Source organism: Caretta caretta, chromosome 1, assembly GCF_965140235.1.
Source record: "Caretta caretta isolate rCarCar2 chromosome 1, rCarCar1.hap1, whole genome shotgun sequence".
Lineage (NCBI taxonomy): Eukaryota > Metazoa > Chordata > Testudines > Cheloniidae > Caretta > Caretta caretta.
Genome location: NC_134206.1, coordinates 35,373,973 through 35,398,251, shown reverse-complemented (window position 1 = coordinate 35,398,251; position 24,279 = coordinate 35,373,973). Strand labels below are relative to the sequence as shown.

General features: G+C 39.9%; 1 long non-coding RNA gene across 1 annotated transcript in view; it reads left to right on the top strand.

Annotated features, from left to right (window-relative positions):
- LOC125620846 (uncharacterized) overlaps nt 1–18,411 on the top strand; it is a 100,571-nt gene extending 82,160 nt beyond the window's left edge. The window contains exon 5 of the long non-coding RNA XR_007352347.2: nt 18,226–18,411. This is a non-coding gene — a long non-coding RNA (uncharacterized LOC125620846). The remainder of the gene's footprint in view (nt 1–18,225) is intronic.
- The last annotated feature ends 5,868 nt before the right edge of the window (nt 18,412–24,279 follow it).

Here is a 24,279-nt window from a genome sequence, read left to right as displayed (position 1 = left end):
ATTCACATCAGGATAGTTTGCACTTATGCCTTTTAATATTGTATCATCGAGAAACTTCCAGCTCTCCTGAACCTCCCTTATTCTTAGAGTTTTCCTCCCATGGGACCTTACCTACCAGTTCTGAGTTTGGTAAACTCCTCTTTTTGGAAGTCTGTTTTCCTTATTCTGCTGCTCTCCCTCCTTTCATTCCTTAGAATAATAAATTCTATTGTTTCATGATCACTTTGGCCCCAGTAGCTTTCCACCTTCCATTTGTAAGCAGTTGCTCCCTGTTGGCCAGAATCAAATCTAAAATGGCTGTCTCCCCTTGTTACTTCCTCCACTTTCTGAAACAAAAAGTTGTCTCCCAACTCATTCCAAAGCCTTGTTGGAAATTCTGTGTTTTACTGTATTACTTTTGCAACCACTGTCTGGGTAGGTAAAGTCCCCCATCACAACCATGTTATGTTTTGATTGTTTCTGTTACAAGCCATAGCAGCATGGGCAAGCTTCCTAAGTTCAGCCTCACTCTGGACTCTGGATACAAACTCAAACAGCTACCCTGTGCCTCTGATCATTCTGCTATTGATACTCAAGCTAGCTTTGATCTAGCTAGATCAGAGATGACCTATGCCTGCTGATTTTGTGTGTGTGGAGGGGGGGGGGCAGCACAGGAGTGAGGGAAACCAGCTTTAGCAGTGTTACTGAGCATGCCCAGTACAAGCCAAGCAGCAAATCGGGGGGAGTGTGACCATGCCTCCCCACGCCTTGTCTCTGAATACATTATAACTAGCTCAGGTATGCTTACTTGAGCTGCAATCACACCTCCATGATATCAAATTTGTTGGGCAAGAACTATTTTCTATAAAACCATGTTGATTAGCATTAACAACACTACCAGTCTTTTTTTAAAATAGGGTCAGAGGATCCATTGCTGTGCAGGTCCTCTGGTCCATCCCGCCCTGGATGCCATCCAAAACCAGATGCAATATGTGCCTTATTTTCCATTTTTATGAACATATGACATCAAGTGGTATGCTGTACTGGCTATGGGCAGATGGTAAATGATAGAATCCATACTGGATATATTTTATTTTACAATGTAGCAGAAAATTTGAGGGATACACAATCTGTTGTAGCACTATAAGGCAGCTCTCCTTTAAACTGAGTGACTTTTCTTATTTGGCTACAAAGTGGAAAGGTTAAGTTTATTTTTTAGTGACTGAATCCCACAGAGGTGAGAGCTATCCAAATGTATCATATAAAATTTCCCTTAAAAAAGAGAAAACTCTTTATTTGTCTTAGGCTTTGATTGAAGTAATGCAGATCTTTCTAATAGAGATTTATTGAGACTGAACATGTTACTTTGACAAAATATGTATTCTTAATTATCTGTTCAAACTAATTATAAACTACTGATATCTAGTTTGGGCCAATTATGATCTCATCCATAGAGTGCAGATTACAAACAGGTGCTTATGTAGTGTACGCTTCTGAGATGCTGTCAAGGCAAAAGCTTTAAAACTGCATTTATTTTAACTAATAATAAGAATATAAAACTCTCACACAGAGTTGTCCATAACATTTTGAGATTTCACTTGGAAAGCTATCCTCCTTCTGGCATTCACCCTAACTTAATTATATCTTACCTCAAGAGAATGAGACTTTCTCCAGCTGAGGTAGCAGCTGCATCACATTGCTGTAATCCAAGAAGGACAAAAATTACATCTGTTTTTCTCACTCAGGCAGAGGAGTTATGTAGATTCGTTATGGTAAATGTCATGCAGTAGTAATGTTGCTGTGAAGTGACAATATCTGATATTGTGTTTGTCATTGCCTTTAACATACCAAGCTCTTCCTTTTGATTTTGATTTCTTTAATTAATAATTCCTATTCCTCTCATTATCTTTTTATTTTTAAAGAATTTTCTGGTTTTACTGGAGGTGGGCAAAATTTTTTGGCCCAAACTTTTTTTGCCCAAAAACACAGCTTCAGGTTGACCAAAACATTTTGTGATTTAATGTTGATTTTCAGCAAATTGTTTGTCGAAGAAATTTGGGAGGGAAATGTCAAGATTGTTCATTTTGTCTTTTTTAAAAAAAATGTTTTGATATTTCAGACTAAATTAAAAAGGGGATTTAGGTGCTATACGCAAAACCGAGGAAGAGAAAGTAGTGTCCCCTTCTTTTATACCCAGTACTCCAGTGGTTAGGAGTCTCACCTGAGGTGTGGGAGATTCAACTTTGAATTCCCACTTTGGAGCAGGGACTTGAGAGCCTAGGTCTCCCATACCCCAAGTGAGTGTCCTAGACACCAGCCTAAAGAATCGGTCTCCCGTTGTGGTCCTCCGATTGATAGATTACATGCGTCTACTAAAGTTCCTTCAGCATTCTTGGGTATATACCATCTTGTTCATTTTAAAAGCATTAGGTCAATTTATTCCAGTTTTGGGATCCCCTTTTCCACTCAGTTCCCAAAAACTCAGTTCAACTCCAGAATTCTTGACTCAGATACCTTTATTTGGCATAGTGTTGCTATATGCCAAACTGGCCAGACTCAAACACAGGGGTGGATGCCGGGTACACATCAAATCGAAAGTTACACTCACAAACTTTTCCTTATATAGATCTTTACGAACATCTGTATTCCTGACTCTCTGTTGCATAACTTGCTTCATGATTGGCTTGGTTACTTTTCTGGAACCAATCCCCGTACTGCATGCTCTGGCTATGTATAACATTTTTTCTATATTCTAGGTTTATCTTGTCCACTGTCCCTATTACTAGGGTCTTCCTGCTGATCTTAGCTAGACTGATTCCAGCCTAATGGTTGTTGCACATTTAGTCTTCTTTTCACCTTCCCAATCATGCTCACTGAGAAATTAGGTCTTAATTATGTCAAGTTAGGCCTACATCCAGTACCTCCTCTTCTGGCACTTCAGTCATGTGTGTTGTCATAAATATAAAGGAAAGGGTAACCACCTTTCTGTATACAGGGCTATAAAATCCCTCCTGGCCAGAGGCAAAATCCTTTTACCTGTAAAGGGTTAAGAAGCTAAGATAACCTCACTGGCACCTGACTCAAAATGGACAATGAGGGAACAAGATTCTTTCAAATCTGGAGGGCGGGGGGGACAAAGGGTTTGGGCTGTCTGTGTGATGCTTTTGCCAGGAACAGATCAGGAATGCAAGTCTTCCAACTCCTGTAAAGTTAGTAAATAATCTAGCTAGAAAATGCCTTAAATTTTCTTTTGTTTAATGGCTTGTAAAATAAGCTGTGCTGGAGGGAATGTGAATTCCTGTTTTTGTGTCTTTTTGTAACTTAAGGTTTTGCCTAGAGGGATTCTCTATGTTTTGAATCTGATTATGATATGAATCTGATATTTTGGGGGAAGATGTCTCCAAGTGGTCTCTTTCCCTGTTCTTTGTTTAAAACACTTGGTGGTGGCAGCATACTGTTCAAGGACAAGGCGCAGTATGTACCTTGGGGAAGTTTTTAACCTAAGATGGTAAGAATAAGCTTAGGGGGTCTTTCATGCAGGTCCCCAAATTTGTACCCTAGAGTTAAGAGTGAGGAAGGAACCTTGACATTTGTATATAAGGAACATGAGAACTTCAGTACTGGATCAGATCCAAGGTGCATCTATTCCAGTACTGTATTCTGTCGCCAAAAGTGGCCAGCAATGGATGCTAGAAAGCCTCCTGCAGGCAGATATGGGATAATCTGCCCCCTATAAAGGTTTTATCCTAATTCCTAATAGATAGAGAACCCTTTATTAGCATGATGATAACATGAAAATCCAGAGTTATATACGTAAATATCAAATATTTCTTTGAAGCTGTGTTCTTGGCTTCTGTGTCCTCCTCTCTATCATCAGAAAAGAGCAGGTTCTGGAGAGGAATCTCTATCATCCTTTATTGTGAAGACTGATACAAAGCAATAACCTAGCTCCTCACCAATGTCCTGACCTTCCTCTAACTTTTTAATCTCTGATGGTCCGTTAGACCCAATGATTCTTCTTCAGGCTTCATGCATCTGATATACTGAAAGTGTCATTTGCTTGTTTTTATACATTTGGCTGTTTGTTCTTTGAAATCTATCTTAGCTCTCTTAATTGCCTTCTTGCATGTTTCTTGCTGCAATTTATGCTCCTGTTTATTTGCTTCACCAGTGTTTAGATTTCCAGATTTGGGAAGATTTCTATTTGACTCAACTTCCCAGTCTCTGCCATTTTAGCCATATTGATTTACTTCTTGCCTCCTGAATCCCCTTTTTCTTTAGAAGTATGCGTGCCTTTTGAAAATCTGTGGTGGTTTTTCTTAAATAGTATCAATGCTGGATTTTACTCCTTGTTTAAAGGCAAAAAATATAGTTGTCTCATTTTATTGAAATTTTCCTTTCTTAAGTTTAGTGTCCCCTTTTTGGTACTTTACCACCTCCAAGAATGTTGAACCTAATTATAGTGTAGTCACTGTTGTTTTCTATTTCAATTACTGTTATATCTTAACTGCCATGTATTACTTAAGACTATGTTGAGAATAGCCTCTCTTGTGTGCTCTAGAGAACTAGCTGTTCCAAGAAGCAAACAATTAATTTCACTTGATCACAGTGAAATTCACACTGTAGTGGCTCTGTAGCCCACTGGTGAGTACGTGCTTCTGAGCTGTGCCAATGCACAGAGGCTATGAGTTGTTACAGTCTCCAGTTAAGAGTTTGACCCTTTATTTCAAGCTGTATCAGCTTATGCTTGTAGTTCTGAAGTTCCCCAGTTCAGTCCCTCGTGTGTCAGTCAGGATGGAAGCCATCACACCTGCACAAGGCTGTATGTCTCACTTCACCAAATGGAGTTAAATTTCATTGTTTCAGAATCTGGATTGTAGCTTATCTTTTAAAATCTTTTTTCTGCCACTTATGCTCTGTATTAAGAAGGGGTTCCCTGGACATCACCTGCACCCACTCTTTGTCATGCCACACACCTCAGAGGGTCAGCATACACAAAATAGACTGCCTTGTTCATTTCTTCCTACAACCGTCGCCACACCCATCCTTCCGAAAGGTGGTATTTTTATCATTAGGGATGCTCTTGATTTTTGTATGATCTCAACATAGACTCATAGACTTTAAGGTCAGAAGGGACCATCAAGCTGATCTAGTCTGACCTCTTGCACACTGCAGGCCACAGAACCTCACCCACTCCTGTAAACATTGTGGGCAGATTTGAAGGGAAAAAACTGGCTACTTAAATTAGTTATGTGAAGCGGAGGTTTGTGCAATGGTTAGCTGGACAGTTCTGAAAATGCAGTTCTTGCAGGTGCTTTCTCTTGATTCCCCCCCCCCCCCCCGACAACCAGATTTTGGACTTTTGCGAACTTCCTTTTTCTACTTCATGGGCTCCTTCCTTCATGCTCCCTTTATAGATGTAACCGCCTCCCTATATGAGCGCTCCCTCCTCACTGAACAGTTGAGCCTTTGTTATGTTTGGATTTGGGGCAATGGGGCACTTCTAGGATCTTGTGGGGTTCTCTCACTGTCCTAGATAGTATCCTTTGTACCTTTTTCAGATTATTTAGCAAATTCATGTAAGGCCAGATTCTTCCACCCATTATTACTTTCATTAGTTCCTTACTCGGTGAGCCGTCCCAAAGATGTCAATACCAGCTCAGTGTCAGTAAAGGTGACAGAATGTAGCCCTGTACAAACAAAATAATGCCTTCCTCTTGTTTTGGTATATTCATAACAGTGAGTTTTACTGGTGAGTGTATTGTTGTGCTGTCTGGAGTGCCATAGTGGTCTTAAACCAGATATTACTCTCTGCCAGGCAATGTGCTGTCACCCCAGCCAAGAATGACATAAAAATGACTGGGAGAGCAGAGCTATGGCTCACATGGCTCTGGTGGGGGAAGGAGGAATTTAGCTGTTTGGGTAGAATCACTGTGACTGGCCTATAAGCTGCTCAGATATACTTTCTTCCCACTCTCCACACAGTGTCAGAAGCTGTATGTTAATTTTTTATGGCATGAGAAACATGATGTTTCTTCTTCACCCGCCTTGTGTGTCAGACGTGTTGGTGGCTGCAGTCCCCTCCTATAACCTGTAGCTCTTCTGTGGATATTGTTAGAAACAGCAACAGCATCTCTATAGCAGCTAGTGCAGCCCCTGCATGGTGCTAACATTGTCTGTGGCACAAGCTGATGGGAGGCTCTTAGGTAGGTAATAGAGAAGTCAGTGATGCCATCTGCTCTATGACCAGATGAATTCATTACTTCTGAATGTAATTAATTGCTGAGCTACACACTCAGCATTGCCTGAATACACCCACATTTTTGTTGGCACATGACTTGAAAACATTGGATCCTTTTTTCCTTAACGAAATAGTTTAAGTATTCTGGTCAATCTCCGAACACTCCACCAGGGGCCATCATCCACTAGCTACACAGGTGCACCCTCTGCAGTCCCACTACATACTCTTCACCTCTATGAGGCATGAATACAATCCGTCTTCTCTCTCAAATAAAACGCACGAACAGTCCACAAATGCTAGACCCCTGCATAGGTCCCCAAATCCATTGGAGAAGGAAAGAGAGAAGAATAGACAACGGGTAATAAGGAAAAAATCTCAATTTTTCTTGTCTACATAATCATGCAACAAAACATTCATTTCAAAATGATGAAACTACATAGCACAAAGCACTCAGTATTTTTATATAACTAAGAGCTGAATAGGTCACTGTAGAGCTCAAAGATGGCCAGCACCATAAGGAAACCAAGGTGTAGCCAAGCAACATACCCGAGTAACAACTTCAATATGGTGGCTGCTTGGCAGATGACCATGGTGCAGCTTGCTAGTGAACACCTTTGCTTCCCTATGTGATAGTGGTGGCCATCTTGGATGTATCTCCAGCACTTGGATGTGCTCCATGTTGCTCCAGCAACCTGGTAAGAAGCCTGGACTAGCATTCAACCTGTTGGAACAGGTTGGGATGTATAAAATAGTTATCTTACAAAAAAAACCCCTAGATTTCAGTGACAGGTTTGCAGCAGAAAGACCAAGGATGGAAACCTATCCAATTTCATATTAATTTGGTGAGTAAAATATATATGCAATTGCTGTGTGGAGGGAGCAGCATATCAAAGGTAACCTGATATCCTGGCATAAAGAGGGGATCCATGAGCCCCCCAAGTTCAAAACTGAATTTGGGTCAACTACTACTAGAATCTATTTCAGGGCAGGTTTTTAAAGGGGTCTTAACCTGCCCTCCCCTTTGTTTATTTGAGGGGGTGGGGAAGTCCTTGTATTTCCTTCCCCAGGGCTCACAGGGAAAGTTAATGAAGAACTTGCCCAGCTGTGAGGCCCTGGTTCTATTTTCCCTTGGCCTTAGAGTATCAGGGCTGCTCATGTGGTGGAAGTGAACTGTGAAGGAATAAAACTGGAAGCATGATACCCTAGAAATATCTCCGGGGGTAAATAATGACAGAGGAGTCCTTTAGCTCCCCTGCTACTTGCAACAGAATCCTGTTCTGAAGGGTTTATGATCTAAACTAGACAAAGTCTAACTGAAATATGATCTCATGTAAATTAAACATACACAATATATTAATTGATTGATGCTAAACCTTTATGCAACAGGTAGGGCTTTTTGGTTTTGGTTTTGCTTTAACCTCTTTATAGGATTTTGAGGAAATATGAGTATACTCATGGTTTGGAATTTTTAAAACTAGGTTGAACAAAGTACGAGGAAATGTGCTAGAGGGAATAATCCTGGATTGGCAGGTTGATCTGAATTATTAATTCTACCGCAGTAATACCGTACGTTGAATGAGGCACCTTAAAAACATAGGAAGACAGTCCAGCTTTTATGACTCTACAATTTCATCTGATTATTGAGAATTTACTCATTCCCTAATGTATCTGGTTCTCAGCAATCTGTTACTCAGAACCCAGCATCTGTTAATACATGGTGCAGCAGTTATTGCAGTATCCCTTGTTCTGGCCTGACTATCTTTGATTTTCTGGTTGACAGGATTGTGTAAAATATGCTTATACATTACATACACAACTTATTGCTTTTAGCACAGATGAGAGGATAGGATTAGAAGGCATAAAGAGGTTAAAAACACTTGATCAGAACAGACACAGAAAAAGACACTTCACCTCCGATTAATACCGTATGTGATGGAATGGCCTGCCAGACAAAGCTCTTGAATCAGAGATATTGCAGTCATTCAAGATGCAATTAGATGCAGTCCTTGGAGAAATAATGTATTCAATAGGACAAGCCTCAGTGTGCTAAAACACCTTATCTCTCTCTCAAATGTTCCTTGTGTATTTATATTTGTTATGGCAGGGAATGCAATTATAGCTTTAACACTTTGTGAAAACCTTGCAGCAGATAGTGGGAAACCTGCAAACTGCAGGAGCCTGTCTTCCACCATCTCAAGAAGCATACTGGCCAAAGAGCCTTCTAGAAACAACAATGCCCATTTTGACTAGCCTGTATCGAAGCACTTGTAGACAATATTATCCCTAACTTGTAGTATAGCCAGAGAAAGAAAGGAGGGTGGTCTAATGGTTAGTGCATAGCACTGGGAGTCAGGAGATTCAGATTCTGTTCACAAATCACTAATATTTTCAAAGGGCTATGAGCTCCAGGAATGAGAGAGACTATGTACATGCCAAGTATTATCTTGCATCATACACGGCTAAGTTGTCTCCTCAGGGCGCATGGTAAGCACACAAGTTCCATGAAGGGGCACAGCATGTGGTAGCACACACATTCCTTGAAGGGGGGCAGCATAATCTTTCTCCTCTTCCCCCCCCCACTTCCTCTACTCATTGCACAGCAGCCTTGTGGAACTTCCTTTCAACCCACGTATTTAAAAAAGGAATGCAGATAGTATTGTAACCTTGATGAGCTTTCAGTAAAGAATGAACTAGATTGTAACGTGGACATGCACTTGCTCATGGGCATAAGGAGGAATAAGGACCCTCCCCCTTTTTGAGTATGGGTTTACAGAAGTAAGTGGGCCCTGTGTACTTAGGGTATATATGTGTGTGTGTGTGTACACACATACACCCTGAGTAAGTGGGTGGGGAGCAGGCAGGGAGGGTTATGGACAGCACCTTTGTACACTACACACTCAAATGTGAGCACAAATAAATGGGTGTCCAAGCATCGCAATTTGAAAGGTAAAACTGCGTCCTTGACTCCCCCTATCAGGCACATTCCTTCTCTGATGTGGCTAGGTGTAACCCCATAGACCATGCTTGAGGCAAAGCCACAATTTAGCCCAATATAAATTTGTCCATTGTTGTGAGAGACTGTGCTCTGTGGATCTCTTAATTACAATGAAGTTGGAGAAATATCTTCTGTGTCCTACTTGTCATGTTTCTGGCAGCTAGAATAACATGACTGCAAAGGTCTCTGTATTGATTCATAAGAGGACTATTTTGATTGCCAGACTCGGAAGAAGGTTCAAATCTGCGAGGTCATTAAACCCATTACTAGCCAATAATTAAATTAACTGGATATGGACAAAGCCACTATCCCTGACTAAAGAATCCCCTCATTCTGCATCTTTTTGCAAGATTCACCAATAATTCTATAATTATATTGAGTATTTCCAAAATTAATAGGACTTGGTAAAATACAAGTAAGAAACAGAATTTAGTCATGTGGGAAGCAGATCTCTCTCTACTCGTCTTCTGAGAACAGCACCAGCCAGATCCTACAAAGTCGTATTAGTAGTCCCACCAACATGAATATACTCACATTGACTTTCTTACGGTACTCCTAACAGATACTGGTCACCCTCCATTTCCATTACAGTGAATGGAAGCTGAAGAAGATCAATGCCTTAGAGTAGTGGTTTTCAACCGGGGTATGCTTTACCCCTGGGAGGTACGCAGAGGTTTTCCAGGGAATACACCAACTCACCCAGATATTTGCCTAGTTTTAGAACAGGCTACATAAAAAGCACTAGTGAAGTCAGTGCAGACTAAAATTTCATAGAATGACCTGTATATACTTGGCTATATATGATACACTGAAATGTAAGTACTATATTTATATTCCAATTGATTTATAATATGGTAAAAATGAGAGAGTACGCATTTTTTTCAGTAATACTGTGCTGTGACACTTTGTGTGTGTGTTTTTATGTCTGATTTTTGTAAGCAACTAGTTTTTAAGTGAGGTGTAACTTGGGATACGCAAGACAAAATCAGACTCCTGAAAGGGCTACAGTAATCTGGAAAGGTTGAGAGGCACTGCCTTATATGATCAGGATGGAATAAACATTTCCTGAATTTAGCTCACTTATCCTGATCCTATGAAGTGAGGTGTCCCCATCTGCTCCTCTCCCATTCAGTGAGTGAAGGGGGTTCAGCATCTAGCAGGATTAGTCTGAAAATCCCATTTTTTTCCACCTGATCTAGATATGTGGAAAAAATCTGTATTTTTCTCATAGCAATTGTTTGGGTTCAAGTTTTATTAGGTGGGCTTCGTTGAAAGGTTGTCACCATGCCCCAATGGGTCACAGCTGAGAATACCAGACTCAGGACAAACTGCTAAGAAATAGGGCAGATTCACCCCCAAAATGGTGGTTATTCTATCATTAGATTATACCAAGCTAATGACAAAAGTAAACTTCTGTCTCACCACACTGGTTAACAAGAAGTCAGAGGTGCCATCTCCTTAGGGATTCCAGCCTTTGTCTCATCACCCAGACACTGAACTCCATGATGAATGGCTACTGAAAAGCAATTTAATCAAATATAGGGTCCTTCAAATCTCAAGAGATCAGCCATTTACCCAGGTCAATATATAACTCAATAATCCCAATAATTATGCTGGTGCCAGTCATGCCCTGGCAATCCTTCAGTAACTAAAAGCTAAAGGTTTAATAATGAAATAAATAATAAGTTGTTAATGGGTAATTAGATACATACAAAAAGAAAAGGAGTACTTGTGGCACCTTAGAGACTAACCAATTTATTTGAGCATGAGCTTTTGTGAGCTACAGCTCACTTCATTGGATGCATCCGATGAAGTGAGCTGTAGCTCACGAAAGCTCATGCTCAAATAAATTGGTTAGTCTCTAAGGTGCCACAAGTACTCCTTTTCTTTTTGTGAATACAGACTAACACGGCTGTTACTCTAGATACATACAATAATTGAAAAGTTCTTGTATCAAATGTATAGCAGTGATAGTATAGACGGCGGGCTTGTAAAGTCTCTCTGGTCACTTCCAAGAGATTGGAAGGTCCTCAGTCCATAGTTCATTATGCTCCTTTTAGTTGTAAATCCACAATCCAGATATTCAGGGCAGGAGAGAGGAAAAACGGAGATATCTCAGGGGTCTTTTATACTCTTTCCATGTGCCTGGAAATTTACTGTTTCAAACAAAGCTCACAGCCCAGTGTGTGGAAAGTTACTGGCCCAAGATGGAGTCCAGGGTCACATGAGCATATCCCATGTCTTTACATGGCTTGATGTCTCTCAGGGGTAGCAATTGGCCTCTTTTGAGGCTGAGGCATCCTCAGGAAGAGCTACCTGGGCAGAATGAATTTCTTCTATGGTCCATTGTGAGAGCTAAATGACAGGCCATCAATACATAGCTGTCTGGCCTTGATGTAAATCTTATCTGGTGGGTGTTACCCAGGAATAGAGCACATGTATAAGATACCAGTGCATAAACAATATTCATAACTTCAGATATAAAGATGATACATGCATATAAACAAGATAATCATACTTAGCAAATAACTTTTCCATTGTCATATTACATGATATGCTTTGTACAAGATTTGTTGCAATTGTTTAACAGTGGTAATATCAATTTTATATAAATGGCTGTATTAAATCATACAGCATCACAAAGGCAGATTCAGTTTTGATCCCAGAGAGGGCCTTTCTTCTTTTCCCTAATGCATGAGTGACTCTAGTTGAGTAGAAAAGATTACTTGACTTTTTCCTAACATTAATCTATTGTATTAGTATCTTACATCAATTAATATTTATTCTTAAATAGTTATCTTGAAAAGTGATTTCTCCTTCCATCTACACAATTCTGTGTCTCTGAGAATTTATTCCTTATCTTAAATATCAGGTATTTAATAAGAAACCAAGGAGGTACATTTTCCTTAGCTCTTGCTGTTAAAAGCTCAGAATCTGATTCTAGTTCAAAAACAGGTTTATTCTTGTCTCCTTACAAGTTGGGATTTAGCAATTTTTGAACAAAAACAATTGTTCTCCCTTCTTCAGTTCCTCCTTCTACTCTGAGCATTCTGAGACTTGAATGTCTAATTCGGCTTTCTAAAATCTTTCATCTTAACAAGTTTTTTAAAAATCAACATTTTTCTAATCTTTAATTTCCTGTCTCTTTCAAATTCTGTCTCCCAGTTCACTCACTTTTTTTGCTCTGTTGTGTCCATTCTCTTGCTGTGTTTATCCAAGTTTGGAATCTATTTCATTCACATAGTTCTGTTCTTCCACGTTAGGTAAGATTTCACTTGGAGAATTCATAATGTCCGTGATCATGGAGGCTATTTTGAGTCTGGGTTTTAAACTAGAATGTATTGAATTTTATTTATTATAATAACTATTGCCAAGTAGTATGATCTGTTGCTCCACAATCTAAAACTCACCTCTCAATACTTTTATGGCCCCTGCCACCATAGCATCTGATTATCTCACAATCTTGAATATATTTTTGCTCTTCACCACCGTGAGAAACTTGTATTGTCCTAATTTTACTGATAGACTGAGTGACTTGCCCGTGGTCACACAGAAAGCATGTTGCAGATCACTGAATTGAAACCAGATCTCCTGAGTTGCAGGCCAGTGCTGTAACCACAACACCATCCATCCAAGCTGTGGCCTTTTAAAGGAGACTCAAGTATTCTATCACTCTTGAATATGAGACTATGGATGCAGGGAGATGGAACCTTTGCCCTCCCACAGCCAGACCAGCAGTGCAGTACTGAGAAGTGATGCTATATAGAGCTGAGAAGTGCTTTCTATCTTAGCGTTTATGTAATTCCAGTTACTGCAATATCTTAGTGCGAATATTCAACGTGTCTGTTTCTGTTTATAAATTCAGGTGTATACTTTTAACTATCTTTCATGAAGCATATAACTTGAATTTTCTCTCTTTAGCAAAAGTATAACTTTTTTTTAAAAATACAGTTTTCAAGACCCCAACCTAACCAACTTCAAGACCTTATATCTGTCCCCTTCTCCTCCCTGTCCCTACCCCCATATTACCCAATGTCAACACCATCTTTTATGTCACATCCTAATTTAGAAACTGGTCTTGCTCACACTACACATTGGGACTATTTCCATTAGGCCATATCATGCCATCCGGTTTTGTACAGAAGTCCCCATTAATGTCAGTGGAAGATCTGCATAAAAACTGATGTCACAATATTGTCCATTGACTTTAATTGGGCTATTCATGCGATTTAAAATTGTTCAGGCAGTAAGTATACACAAGATCAGAACCCTAGACTGTAAACTCTTTGAAGCCAAAGACATTTTCTTTTATTTCACTGACAAGCTCCATGTATATTTATCATGTAATATAAATCTGTGCCATCCTATGTCTTCACCATCTGCCCTCAGTTAATTCCACTGATTACACTGAACTAATATAAATGTTCATGATGACACAGTATGCTTGATGATCAGTGCATGATATTTGGAAGTGAAGCAATTCAGAATGCAGTACTACTAAGATTCATTCTATTTCCACCAGTAGTACCGATTCCCTGGTCTGGTAATGTTTCAAGAAATCACTCCTATAGAATATGTGGACCATTTATTATCTCTGTACAGATACTGGTATGATGACAAGGTAAAAGAAATCCTGTTAAGGTGGAGGTTTGTTTTCTTGGGAATGGAGCTGTTATAAGGGGCTAACTAAGGGAAAGATCACCACAAAACATAAAAGCTGTTTCAAGTTGAAAGCTAACAAACATAGTAGAACACATATATACAAGCACACAGACTTTCTCTAATCTATCTTCCATACAGACTTTGGGCCATTTCCTCAGCTTGTAGGAATCAGCACAGACCCACTGAGGGCAACTAGTATCTGACTATGGGTAGAGTTCTTCATGTAACTTAGAGGATTCTAAGTACAGCTGTTCTAATGAAGCACTTGTATTCTAAATTGCCTCCAAATGTAAATATTATTACACCAAACACAATGGTATCCACTCATTTGAGAACCCCTTAGGTACACATTGCTGGTCGGAAAACTATTTCCTGAGCTATCAAACTTGAGTAATTTTGGCCACATTATTGTACTGAGGATGAAATTGTACATTCCTTATTCTGCAGTCACAGAGTATAAACAAATGCTTATTTCCAAAGAATATACCAGAGATTTAGCCTAATACAGTGAATTGGCCCTAAAACATAAGCTAGGGCATAAAACAATGGAAACTTCCACATTTGAGTAAATTTTTAGGTTTTCAAGGTATAATAATAAATGACCCCCTATTATGTATAATATTAAAAACCTAAGCCAAAATGGCACTTTTATGCAATTCTTCTACCTTTCAATGTGTCCTTAATGGGGAAAAATGCATTCACTTTTTTTAATTGAGAAAATAAAACTGCATGTCCTTGAATGGCATCAACACATTGACTCTGACTCTGAAGTGCAATTTGTAAGGGGAGTTTTTTTTCTGACTTGGTAAACATAAAACTTTTTTTAACCAAGAGCCTCAAGAAAGAAAGTCATTTTACAATGACCTCTATTTCCTGTACTCTGAAATTCTTTATAGACCCCTTTATAATTTCTTCACACTTGAAATGATAGGCTAGCTCTCCAGAGCATTATGAAGAACAATGTGAGCAGGAGTAGTTAACAGGCATAACCACAAAGAAAAATCTGTCATAACAAGCTATGACAGTTAGAATAAACTCAAACTGCCATATGTACATAGGCACATGTAGGGTTGCTGACCTCCTGTCAGGTTTTCATTGAAACAGTCAAGTTCTTAAAAGCTGTACTCTGTGTCAGGATGAAGGCAACATTTATCAATTTTTCTTCCTTGTTGCCACCTCCTCCCCCATTAAACCTTTTAAAAATTCAGGAATGTCTTTAATTAAAAAAAACCATGATGTTATTAGAGTGAATTTAGTGATAGTGTAAGATACCAGAAAAACTACAATGTAAACTTTAGTTTTTTGTCGGTACAAAGAACAGATAAAACACATGAAAATTCAGTATTATTTATCTGTTACTGTGTGTTTTGATTGCAGAGGGTGGAAGTGAAAATTTATCACTAGTAGTAGATGCAGTTTTAAGGACTGAATTAGCAGTAACTATGATGCACCTTCATATTGTACTTTTCATCCCAATGAATTCTAAGGCAGTATATACTTACAATGCCTGACCTTTGATACCGTGGTGATAATTGCCTAAAAATCCCCAAAAAAGATATAACCACTAAAAAAAATTGCCACCACTGAGGTGGAACTATGGATGATATCCAACACACTGTACACTGAGTAACAGTTTGGGGAGGGGAATACTGAAACAAGCCTCTTTTAAAAGTGCATGGGCTCTATAATAGAATCATAGAAATGTAGGACTGGAAGACACCTTAAGAGATCGTCTAGTCCACCTCCGTCCACTGAGGCAGAGCCAAATAAACCTAGACCATTGCTGGCAGGTATTTGACCAACCTGTTCTTAAAAACCTGCAATGATGGAGATTCTATAACATCCTCAGAAGCCTGTTCCAGAGCTTAAATATCCTTATAGTTAGGAAAAAACTTTCTATCTAATCTAAGCCTTCCTTGCTGCAGTAAGCTCATTACTTCTTGTTTTACCTTCAGTGGACATTGAGAACGATTGATCACTGTCTCCTTTAGAACAGCCCTTAACATAATTGGAGACTTATCTGGTCTCCCCTCAATCTTCTTTTCTCAAGACCTGAACATGCCTAGGTTTTAACCTTTTCTAATAGGTCAGGTTTTCTAAACCTTTTATCATTTTTTGTTGCTCTCCTCTGGACTCTCTTCAATTCATCCACATCTTTCCTAAAGTGGGGTGCCCAGAATTGGACACAATACTCCAGTTGAAGTCTCACTAATGCTGAGTAGAACAGGACAATTATTTCCCATGTCTTGCAACAAATCCTATTAATACACCTCAGAATATTAGCCTCTTTATCAACTGCATCAATTTGTTGACGCTCATTCAATCTGTGATCCACTATACCTCCCATCCTTTTAATCTGTACTACCACCTATCCAGTTATTCCCCATTCTGTAGTTATACATTTGATTTTTCCATCCTAAGTGTACTAGTTTGCACTTGTCTGTTTTAGGCAAATTAGAGAATTGGCCTTAATTCTAATCCTGTTCTCCAAAGTACTTCCAGCTTTTCCCAGCCTGTTGTCATCTGCAAATTTTTAGAAGCATACTTTTGACTCTATTATCCAAGTCATTAAGGAAAATATTGAGTAGTACCAGGCCCAGGATTGACCACTGTGAGACTCCCCAAGAACTACATCCTCCCAATTTGACAGTGAATCATTGGTAACTACTGTTTGAGGACAGTCTTTCAACCAGTTTTGCACACATCTTACAGTAATTTGATCTAGACCACATTTCCCTAGTTTGCTTATGAGAATGTCATGTGGAATTGTGCCAAAAGCCTTACTAAAATTGAGATCTATCAAATCTACTGCTTCCCCCATCCACTAGTCCAATAATATCTCTGAAGTATGGACAAGACTTCTGGATTTTAAGGTGTCATCTGAAAAAGTATTATTAAAAAACAGTCCAGACCCTCAGAATAGCAAAAGATTTAATTGACCCTACTGGGACTCAAATCTGTGGATTTCTTTTTTGGGGGCGGGGAGGGGAGGAGGGGAACCTAAGCACATCGAATCTAAAGCTTATGCTTGAAAGCCAGCAGTACCCAACATCTGTCTAGTGGCTGAACAATGACTGAGTAGATTACTAAAGAATGCTGGGCATTGCAATATTTTATACTTTCTGTGATATACCATCATTCATGCAATGATCTTATGACTTTCCAAACATGAATTAAGACTTTCTGAATACCCTGTGAGATATAAAACAAACCTTTGGTAAGCTACTGCTCACCTGTACCACATTTCCTAGGGTTCTTTTAATTTTGAATGCTTAACTAAAAAAATAAAATTCAAAAGTTGAAATTTAGTTTAATAGAGTTTATGAAATATCCTCAACAATAGCAACTGATCGTATAGGATATAAAAAGGTAAAAATGGTATTGAAATATGGTTTGACTACATAAATTAGAAAATGAGCTAATAAAACCATTTAGGTTTTCAAAAGAATCAAATTACACAACCACAATAAAAATAATACGATATTATCTTGGGAAGGTGACTGTGTTTCGATTTTTTTTTTTTGACTGAATACCTCAGAATATAGTGCCAATCAGATGGTGACCCAATCTCTTGTCAAAGATTTGAAATGTTGAGCCAAAATGAGAGCTGTTTTTATCTCACCATCCGACCAGGGAATGAGACATCAGCTTTTGAGTTTTTGCAACTAGGACTGGAATTTTCTGGATTTTTTTTTTTTTTTTTTTGCAAAATAATACCATAAATTGGTGGAAATAAAAGCTTGAATCTCTACAGACCATCTCTGTGAAACTTGTGATGTGCTAGCATGGACTATACTACTAACATTTCCAAGAACAAGGCCTGGGGATCTGTGACTTCAAGGGACCCAAACAAAAAGAAAATGAGTGTGTAATTTTGTGCACTGACTACTTCTCTTGCTGTTGATATTTGAGATGTTCAGCTATAGGTTTTTAAAAACTATTTGCAGCTCCATTTAAAGTTGATTGTAACTTTTTTAAAAGGTTAGTAGCAAGCATTTTGCACAGGAATCTGAAAAAATTACCATCCTGCCAATTGGCTGTAACTTATTGGTTTACTGAAACAAAATTAAAATGAATCAAAATAATGTTAAATGAAGAGAAATTGAAACTGCATTGCATTGCAGTCAGCGACAGCTACTGCAGGAGTGCTAAGGGAGTGCCCAGACAGCCTCTCTCCTCATCTTCAGACCAGACCATACAGAGAGACAATCCCTTACAAAGCTACTTTATCCTTCAACAGAGAACTCCAAACAAAAACTTACTTACATCCCTTTCCAGAAAAGTTTTTGGAGCATGTTCAGTCTGTACCAAAGATTGACTCTGTTCCTTATTGCTGTATTTGTTCAAGGTTATGACTGGCCCTGAGTGGGTACTGAGGTGAGCTGGGGGGAAAGAAGCCCAAACAAAGCCATTCAGAAAATAGATCTCTTCATGGATCAGCCACAATTGCAATCATCACACTCTCAATACAAGAATTGTAGCAGTCCATAAGGCTGGAACCATAGACCTGACCCAACGTACACCATCCGGTGGAGCTGAGCTAATGTGGTAGGTGTATCTGCTGCTCTATGCATTCCCGTAAGTATTCTGGCCAATTAAAATTCCCTCAAGGATTCCCACTGCAGTTTTGCCTGTCCTCAACTCCTGTAATATAGGCTGTGATTCTGAGACAAAATTGTGACTCTGTGCTACTAATCAGAAATGTAAACAACTTGTTCTCTGATGAATACATCCTTACTGAGGTCATCACATTCCTCCACACTACAGACAAATTCTGCTCTCCTAAAATCAGTGGTAAAACTCCTATTGATTTCAATACGACCGGGACTCAATCCTAAAAGTTTTTCCGCCAAACACATTGGGCTAGATTTGTCCTCTATGTAACTGCACGGAAGTTAATAGTTACATCATTGCTGGATTTGGCCCACCATATGCAGCTGAATTGCCAAATATTTCTCCACATCTTCTAAGATGAGAGCAGGTTTGGAAACTTAAGAAAAGTCAGTACAATCTTTATTTGTTATTAGTATTGCAATAAGTTATTGGTTAGAGGATCTATTAACTGAAGACTATGGGACGAATTCAAAGCAATGAGCATAACACTGGAGCTCTTGTGGAAAAAAATTAGGGTACTTGCTTTGTCCATGACATGTAATCGTAAACTATTTGTTATTGGAACAATGAAGGTTGGAAGGGAGCACAATGAGTAAGACCTACATCTCCCATCAAGGTTTAATATGCTCTGACAGTTATTTCAATTAAATATTGCACAGGATCATAAACAGTATGCACAAAAATTAAAAACCCTACAGAGCATAAATGTAAGCGGGGGAATAGTCCCGCTATTGTGGGGAACTTTCCTGGCTTCTGCACTACCCCGGTGAAGTGGGCTAGTGAAAGGATCTGAATCCTCGCTCCCACTACCTTTACCCAGTGGCCTCCCTGCCCTTGAGGACTCCCCTTCCACTCTCCTCCTGGCAGAGTCCTCGTAACCCAACAAGGCTGGGCCCAGGATTCCTGGGGGGCTCGACCCCCAACCCTGCTGTGGTCACCTAGGACAGGGGCTAGGGTGTCCCCACTCCGGGGTACTCTCTCTGCACTGGGCACTTCTCTGACCCACTGACCATTACATACAAATTAAAGCAAATGCAAGTTATTTAATCAACAATTAATTTTAAAAAGAATAAGGAAAAATGGGAAAGGTTAAAGGAAACACATCAACCCGCTCTGTGGCAGGGAACATCACGAACAGTGTCTCTGGAATGTCAGGGCAGTTCACAGTCTGTTCCTTGTAAGTCCCAGGCCTTCTTCTCAGGCCCCGGTTTTGCTGCAGGGATGCTGTGGGTTGGACACTTGCTCTGGTGGTGGCCTCACGCTGTCAGGCTCTAAGTGGTAGGACCCTTCTTCCCAGTGTCGCCCCCGCCCTCTCGGAGTTATGATCCAAGCCTGGCCTGCAGAGCCTCTTGGCTGAGGTGTCTCCCTGTGCTGGGCCCGCTGCCCAGGGTTCCCCTCGCTCTCCCCAGCTGCTCATCACACCGAGCTCCAGACTGCTCCAGCCCCAGCTCCACCACTCTGTCTCTGCACTGCTGCTGCTCTGCCTCCAGCTCCCTGGGCTGCTTCTCTGTCCCCTCTGGCTCTGGTTGCTGCAGCTCTGCTCCCAGGACAGGTCTGCTCTGCAGGCTGCTTCTGTGACTCTGCTCCCAGAACTGACCTGCTTTCTGGGCTCCTTTTCCGGCCCCTCTGCAGGCTGCTTCTGTGACTCTGCTCCCAGAACTGACCTGCTTTCTGGGCTGCTTTTCTGGTCCCTCTGGCTCTGGTTGCTGCAGCTCTCCTCCCAGGGCAAAGTAAATCATTTACATTTTCTGCCATGTGTGACCTGCTGGATATTGCTGCAGGAACTGAACTCCTCTACTGCTCTATAGCTGTCGCTATTTCATACGGCCAGGCTCTTTTTTGGAACAACCTGTGAGGACGGAGGAAAGCTATAGAACTGGTATTTAAAGTATGAAAATATTTAAGATGGTTATTAAAAAATAAATAAACTGTGTTTAACTGTGTGCAGCATGCACTCCCTTTGATGGCCATCTCGTTGCAATGGCTGGTACAGAGTAAAACTGGTGCATAGCCGTTTAACTTTGTAGTGTGTGGGTGCTGGCTGGTGTTGGTGGCCTGTGAAGTCAGACTAGATGATCTAGTAGTCCATGCTGGCTTTAAACTTACTCCTTTTCTTTTTGTATGACTCACTGCTTCCTCTCCCCCTCTTCTTTAGCTGCCCAGAAGCAGTCCTTAAGCACTGGTCAGCACAAGAACTGCAATTGCAGCCAGTCTCTGTGTGTGTGGGGGGGTGCATTTTGTTCATCTGCTGAAAGGCCTGCCACACTTTGATCCTTAATGGACAGACCATGTTGTTAATCCACTTCCAGTTTCAAAATATTCAATAATAATGTACCCAAGTGAGTTAGTCTATAATTTCCCAGGTTGGTTTTCCCTTATCTTTATTGCTAATAATTATGCTGGTTTATACATTCTTATTCATAACCTGCAACGCTGTCTGCGTTGACATTTGTGCCCTTGAAATTGGGAATTAATGTGCGTATAATTCATCAAAATATAAATCCTCCTAATTTAAATAATGTAGTGTGAACATATTTCTCTAATACTAAATTTCAGCAATTCTGAGGCTGCTACATTAAAAGCTAATGTTTTGCACATCTGTCAAAAATGTGTTAAATGGGTAACCCAAACAATATAATTAGTGCTGCAAGGTTGAGGATGATATGACACTTGTTAGTACACATTTCAATATGTATGCATATTTTAAAATAAGTAAGTTATTCAAGCCAATATGTGGCATGACTAGCTAAACTGGCATGTATTGAAACTGAGAGAACATTTTAGTCATTTGCTGCTTAGATCACAGTAACAACTGTCAGAGTAGCAGCCGTGTTAGTCTGTATCCACAGAAAGAAAAGGAGGACTAGTGGCACCTTAGAGACGAACCAATTTATCTGAGCAGAAGTTTTCGTGAGCTACAGATCACTTCATTGGTTGTAGTGAGTGCTCAGCAGATCTGCAAATCAGTTCCCAGAGTCTTAAGTTGGGCACCCAGAGAACGAAGAACACACAATTCTGACCACCTCTGAAAAGTACATGTTCAGTGATTTGCCCAGTGTCATGTACAAACTCTGTGGCACAGGCAGGGAGAGAATTCAGTACTCCACAGCAGCATTCAACTGTCTTAACCATGAGACTGTCCTTGTGGAGAAAGTGAATAAGGAAGTGTGGATTTTTGGGGGATTATTTATTTATTTATGTTTTACCCCTTCCTATAACACACACGCCAGGCGTCCTCCAATGGAAACTAATAGGCGGCAGGTTTAAAATAAACATAAGCCAGTCCTTCTTCACACAATGCACAGTTAACCTGTGGAACTCATTGCCAGGGCATGTTGTGAAGGCCAAAAGTATACCTGTCTTCAAAAAAGAATTAGGTATGTTCATAGGTCCATCAATAGGTATTAGCCAAGATGGTCTGGGACACAACACATGCTATGAGTGTTCCTAAACCTCTGACTGATGGCAGCTGGGACTGGACAATGGGATGGATCATTCGATACTTGCCCAGTTCTGTTCATTCCCTCTGAAGCATCTATCCACTGTGAGGTCGATGGACCATTAGTTTAACCCAGTATGGCTGCTCTTATATGAGAGAGGGCAGTGGTGGAGATGAAACTGAAAACAGTTATCTGTCGCTGTTCTGCAGCTAACACACTTGGACAGACAGGGCAATCGACAGGCCCAGGAAGACGCAGAAAGTGCCTCTGCCATTAGCTGCCCTGATCTAGAAGACTCAGAAGAAACAAGGGTTATGAGCAACAACACAGAGTACCAACAGGACACCAACCAATAGAATGAATTAAGTCCCCACCATCAGCAATAACACAAATAAGCAGTGGAAGACTGGTTTGAATACCAGCCTACTTGAAGGACTATGAGGTCTAACAGGTCTCATTAGGATTGTAATGCAGGCCATGTCCCTGTGGTGGGCTATGAATGAGTGACCTCTGCCCAAGGATCTCGGCAAAGGCTTGTACAGAAGACACAATGACAAAGAAAGACCTGGAAAAAAGAAGTGGAAAAGAATGATGTAGCAACCTGTGTGGAACCTGGATGAAAGAAAACAGATTGCATGAGGGAAAAGTGTGAAGGAGTCATCAGGAAGTTAGTCTGTGTGCCTGGGACTTGAATGCCAGCTGCAGCTGCAGCATCTCAGTAAATGATTATCTTAATAAAGAGCCAGTTTACTTTTACAAGCATGGAGTCCTCTCAAGTTATTTACTCAAGCATGCACTACATAAACACAAATAACAGCTATTTGTAATTATATCAATTTTTTGTTATATCATTATTTTATATCATTTTATATCATTATATATTTATTATTATTATATCAATATTTTGTTATTTTGTTACTTTGAATTTACTGGGCCAGATCCTCAGCTGCAATATATCAAAATTCTTCCACTGATTTCAGTGAATCTAAGTATATTTATATGGGCTGAAGATCTGGCCCATTCTATTTGGTCTTCACTTTATCTTTGAAGAGCCACACCTTAGTAATATTATGGGAGTTCAGGCAGGAAATAGATGATCTGCTGAAATGTGCTCAGTTTAATCTCCCTCATGTAATCTGCATTCCCTATGTAGTTTATATGACAACTGAAAAGAGGCAGATCCACCCAAATTGGGGAGGAAAGTGGAAAGTGTAAGATCAGAAACATTATTTTTGGTGCCAAAAAATGAGTTGTGTCCCAAAGCAAGATTAGGTTGGACTGAATAAGGTCCCATAAAGTTAGAACAGCCACACATTCCCATAAAACATTTTTTTTCTATTTAAAAACTTGCTGTAAGTGTAATTGGAGGCATTTAACAATCTGATGTAGCTGACATTTAGTCTCCTAAAAAAATAAATTGTTCTACAGCTAATTACCACTTGGCTGAACTGTTGTTCATGGTTACTAAATGACTATCCAAGTGTGCAGTTCTGGATGGTAACTGTATTATGTCTTCTGATGAGAAACATGAGGTTAGATCTCAAACCTGTCATAACATTTTGTTGAAATTACTACTATAGTCTGGCGCTCTAGCAGCCTTGGCCAAAAGAAAGGGTTACTTTTCTCTTTTCATTTAAATCTTTAATATGCAGAGGGGGGAAAACGGAACAAATGAATTGTGGTTTATAATTCTGCGAGTGGCACTTTATTTTCACAGCGATCACCAGGAAAACATAAGATACTATGAGGTGTATCTGTGCTAATGAATAGAACTCAAATAAGAGCTAGCAGTAATAGAAAACACTATCATTTCTCAGATACTCATGTTCCCCTCTCAAGCATCTTTGGTTATTTTTCATTTGGTTATTTTTTTCCTAAAATTCTTTATCTCCCATTTATCTAGCAATACCATGCCTCGGATATTAGAATAAGAGATGATTTCTTGCTGTGAACATTTTATATGATCAATACCCCATAACTGCAAATAGGCTGGGGTTTTTTTTCTTCAAAACCATTGATTGGACAGTTTTCTGGAACTTTTATTTGGCTACTTGGGCATCCAGGTCTAAGTCCTCCTTCAACCCCTACTCCCAGCCACAAAGTGACTCTCACACTCGTACTCTCTAGTGTAACTGCTGAATGATGGTATCACTGGCTAAAACCCTGTATTTTGTTTCACGAAGTCTGCTACCCATCTCTTCCCCCCGCCCTCCGCCCCCCCACACTTTTAACAGAAGAATGGAAAGGTGTGGTACTGGTCAACATTATTTGCCTACTATATATAAACTGGCCTCGGATACTGGAGTCAATGTTTCTTCTTATTATAGTAAGAATTTAATTTAATTTTT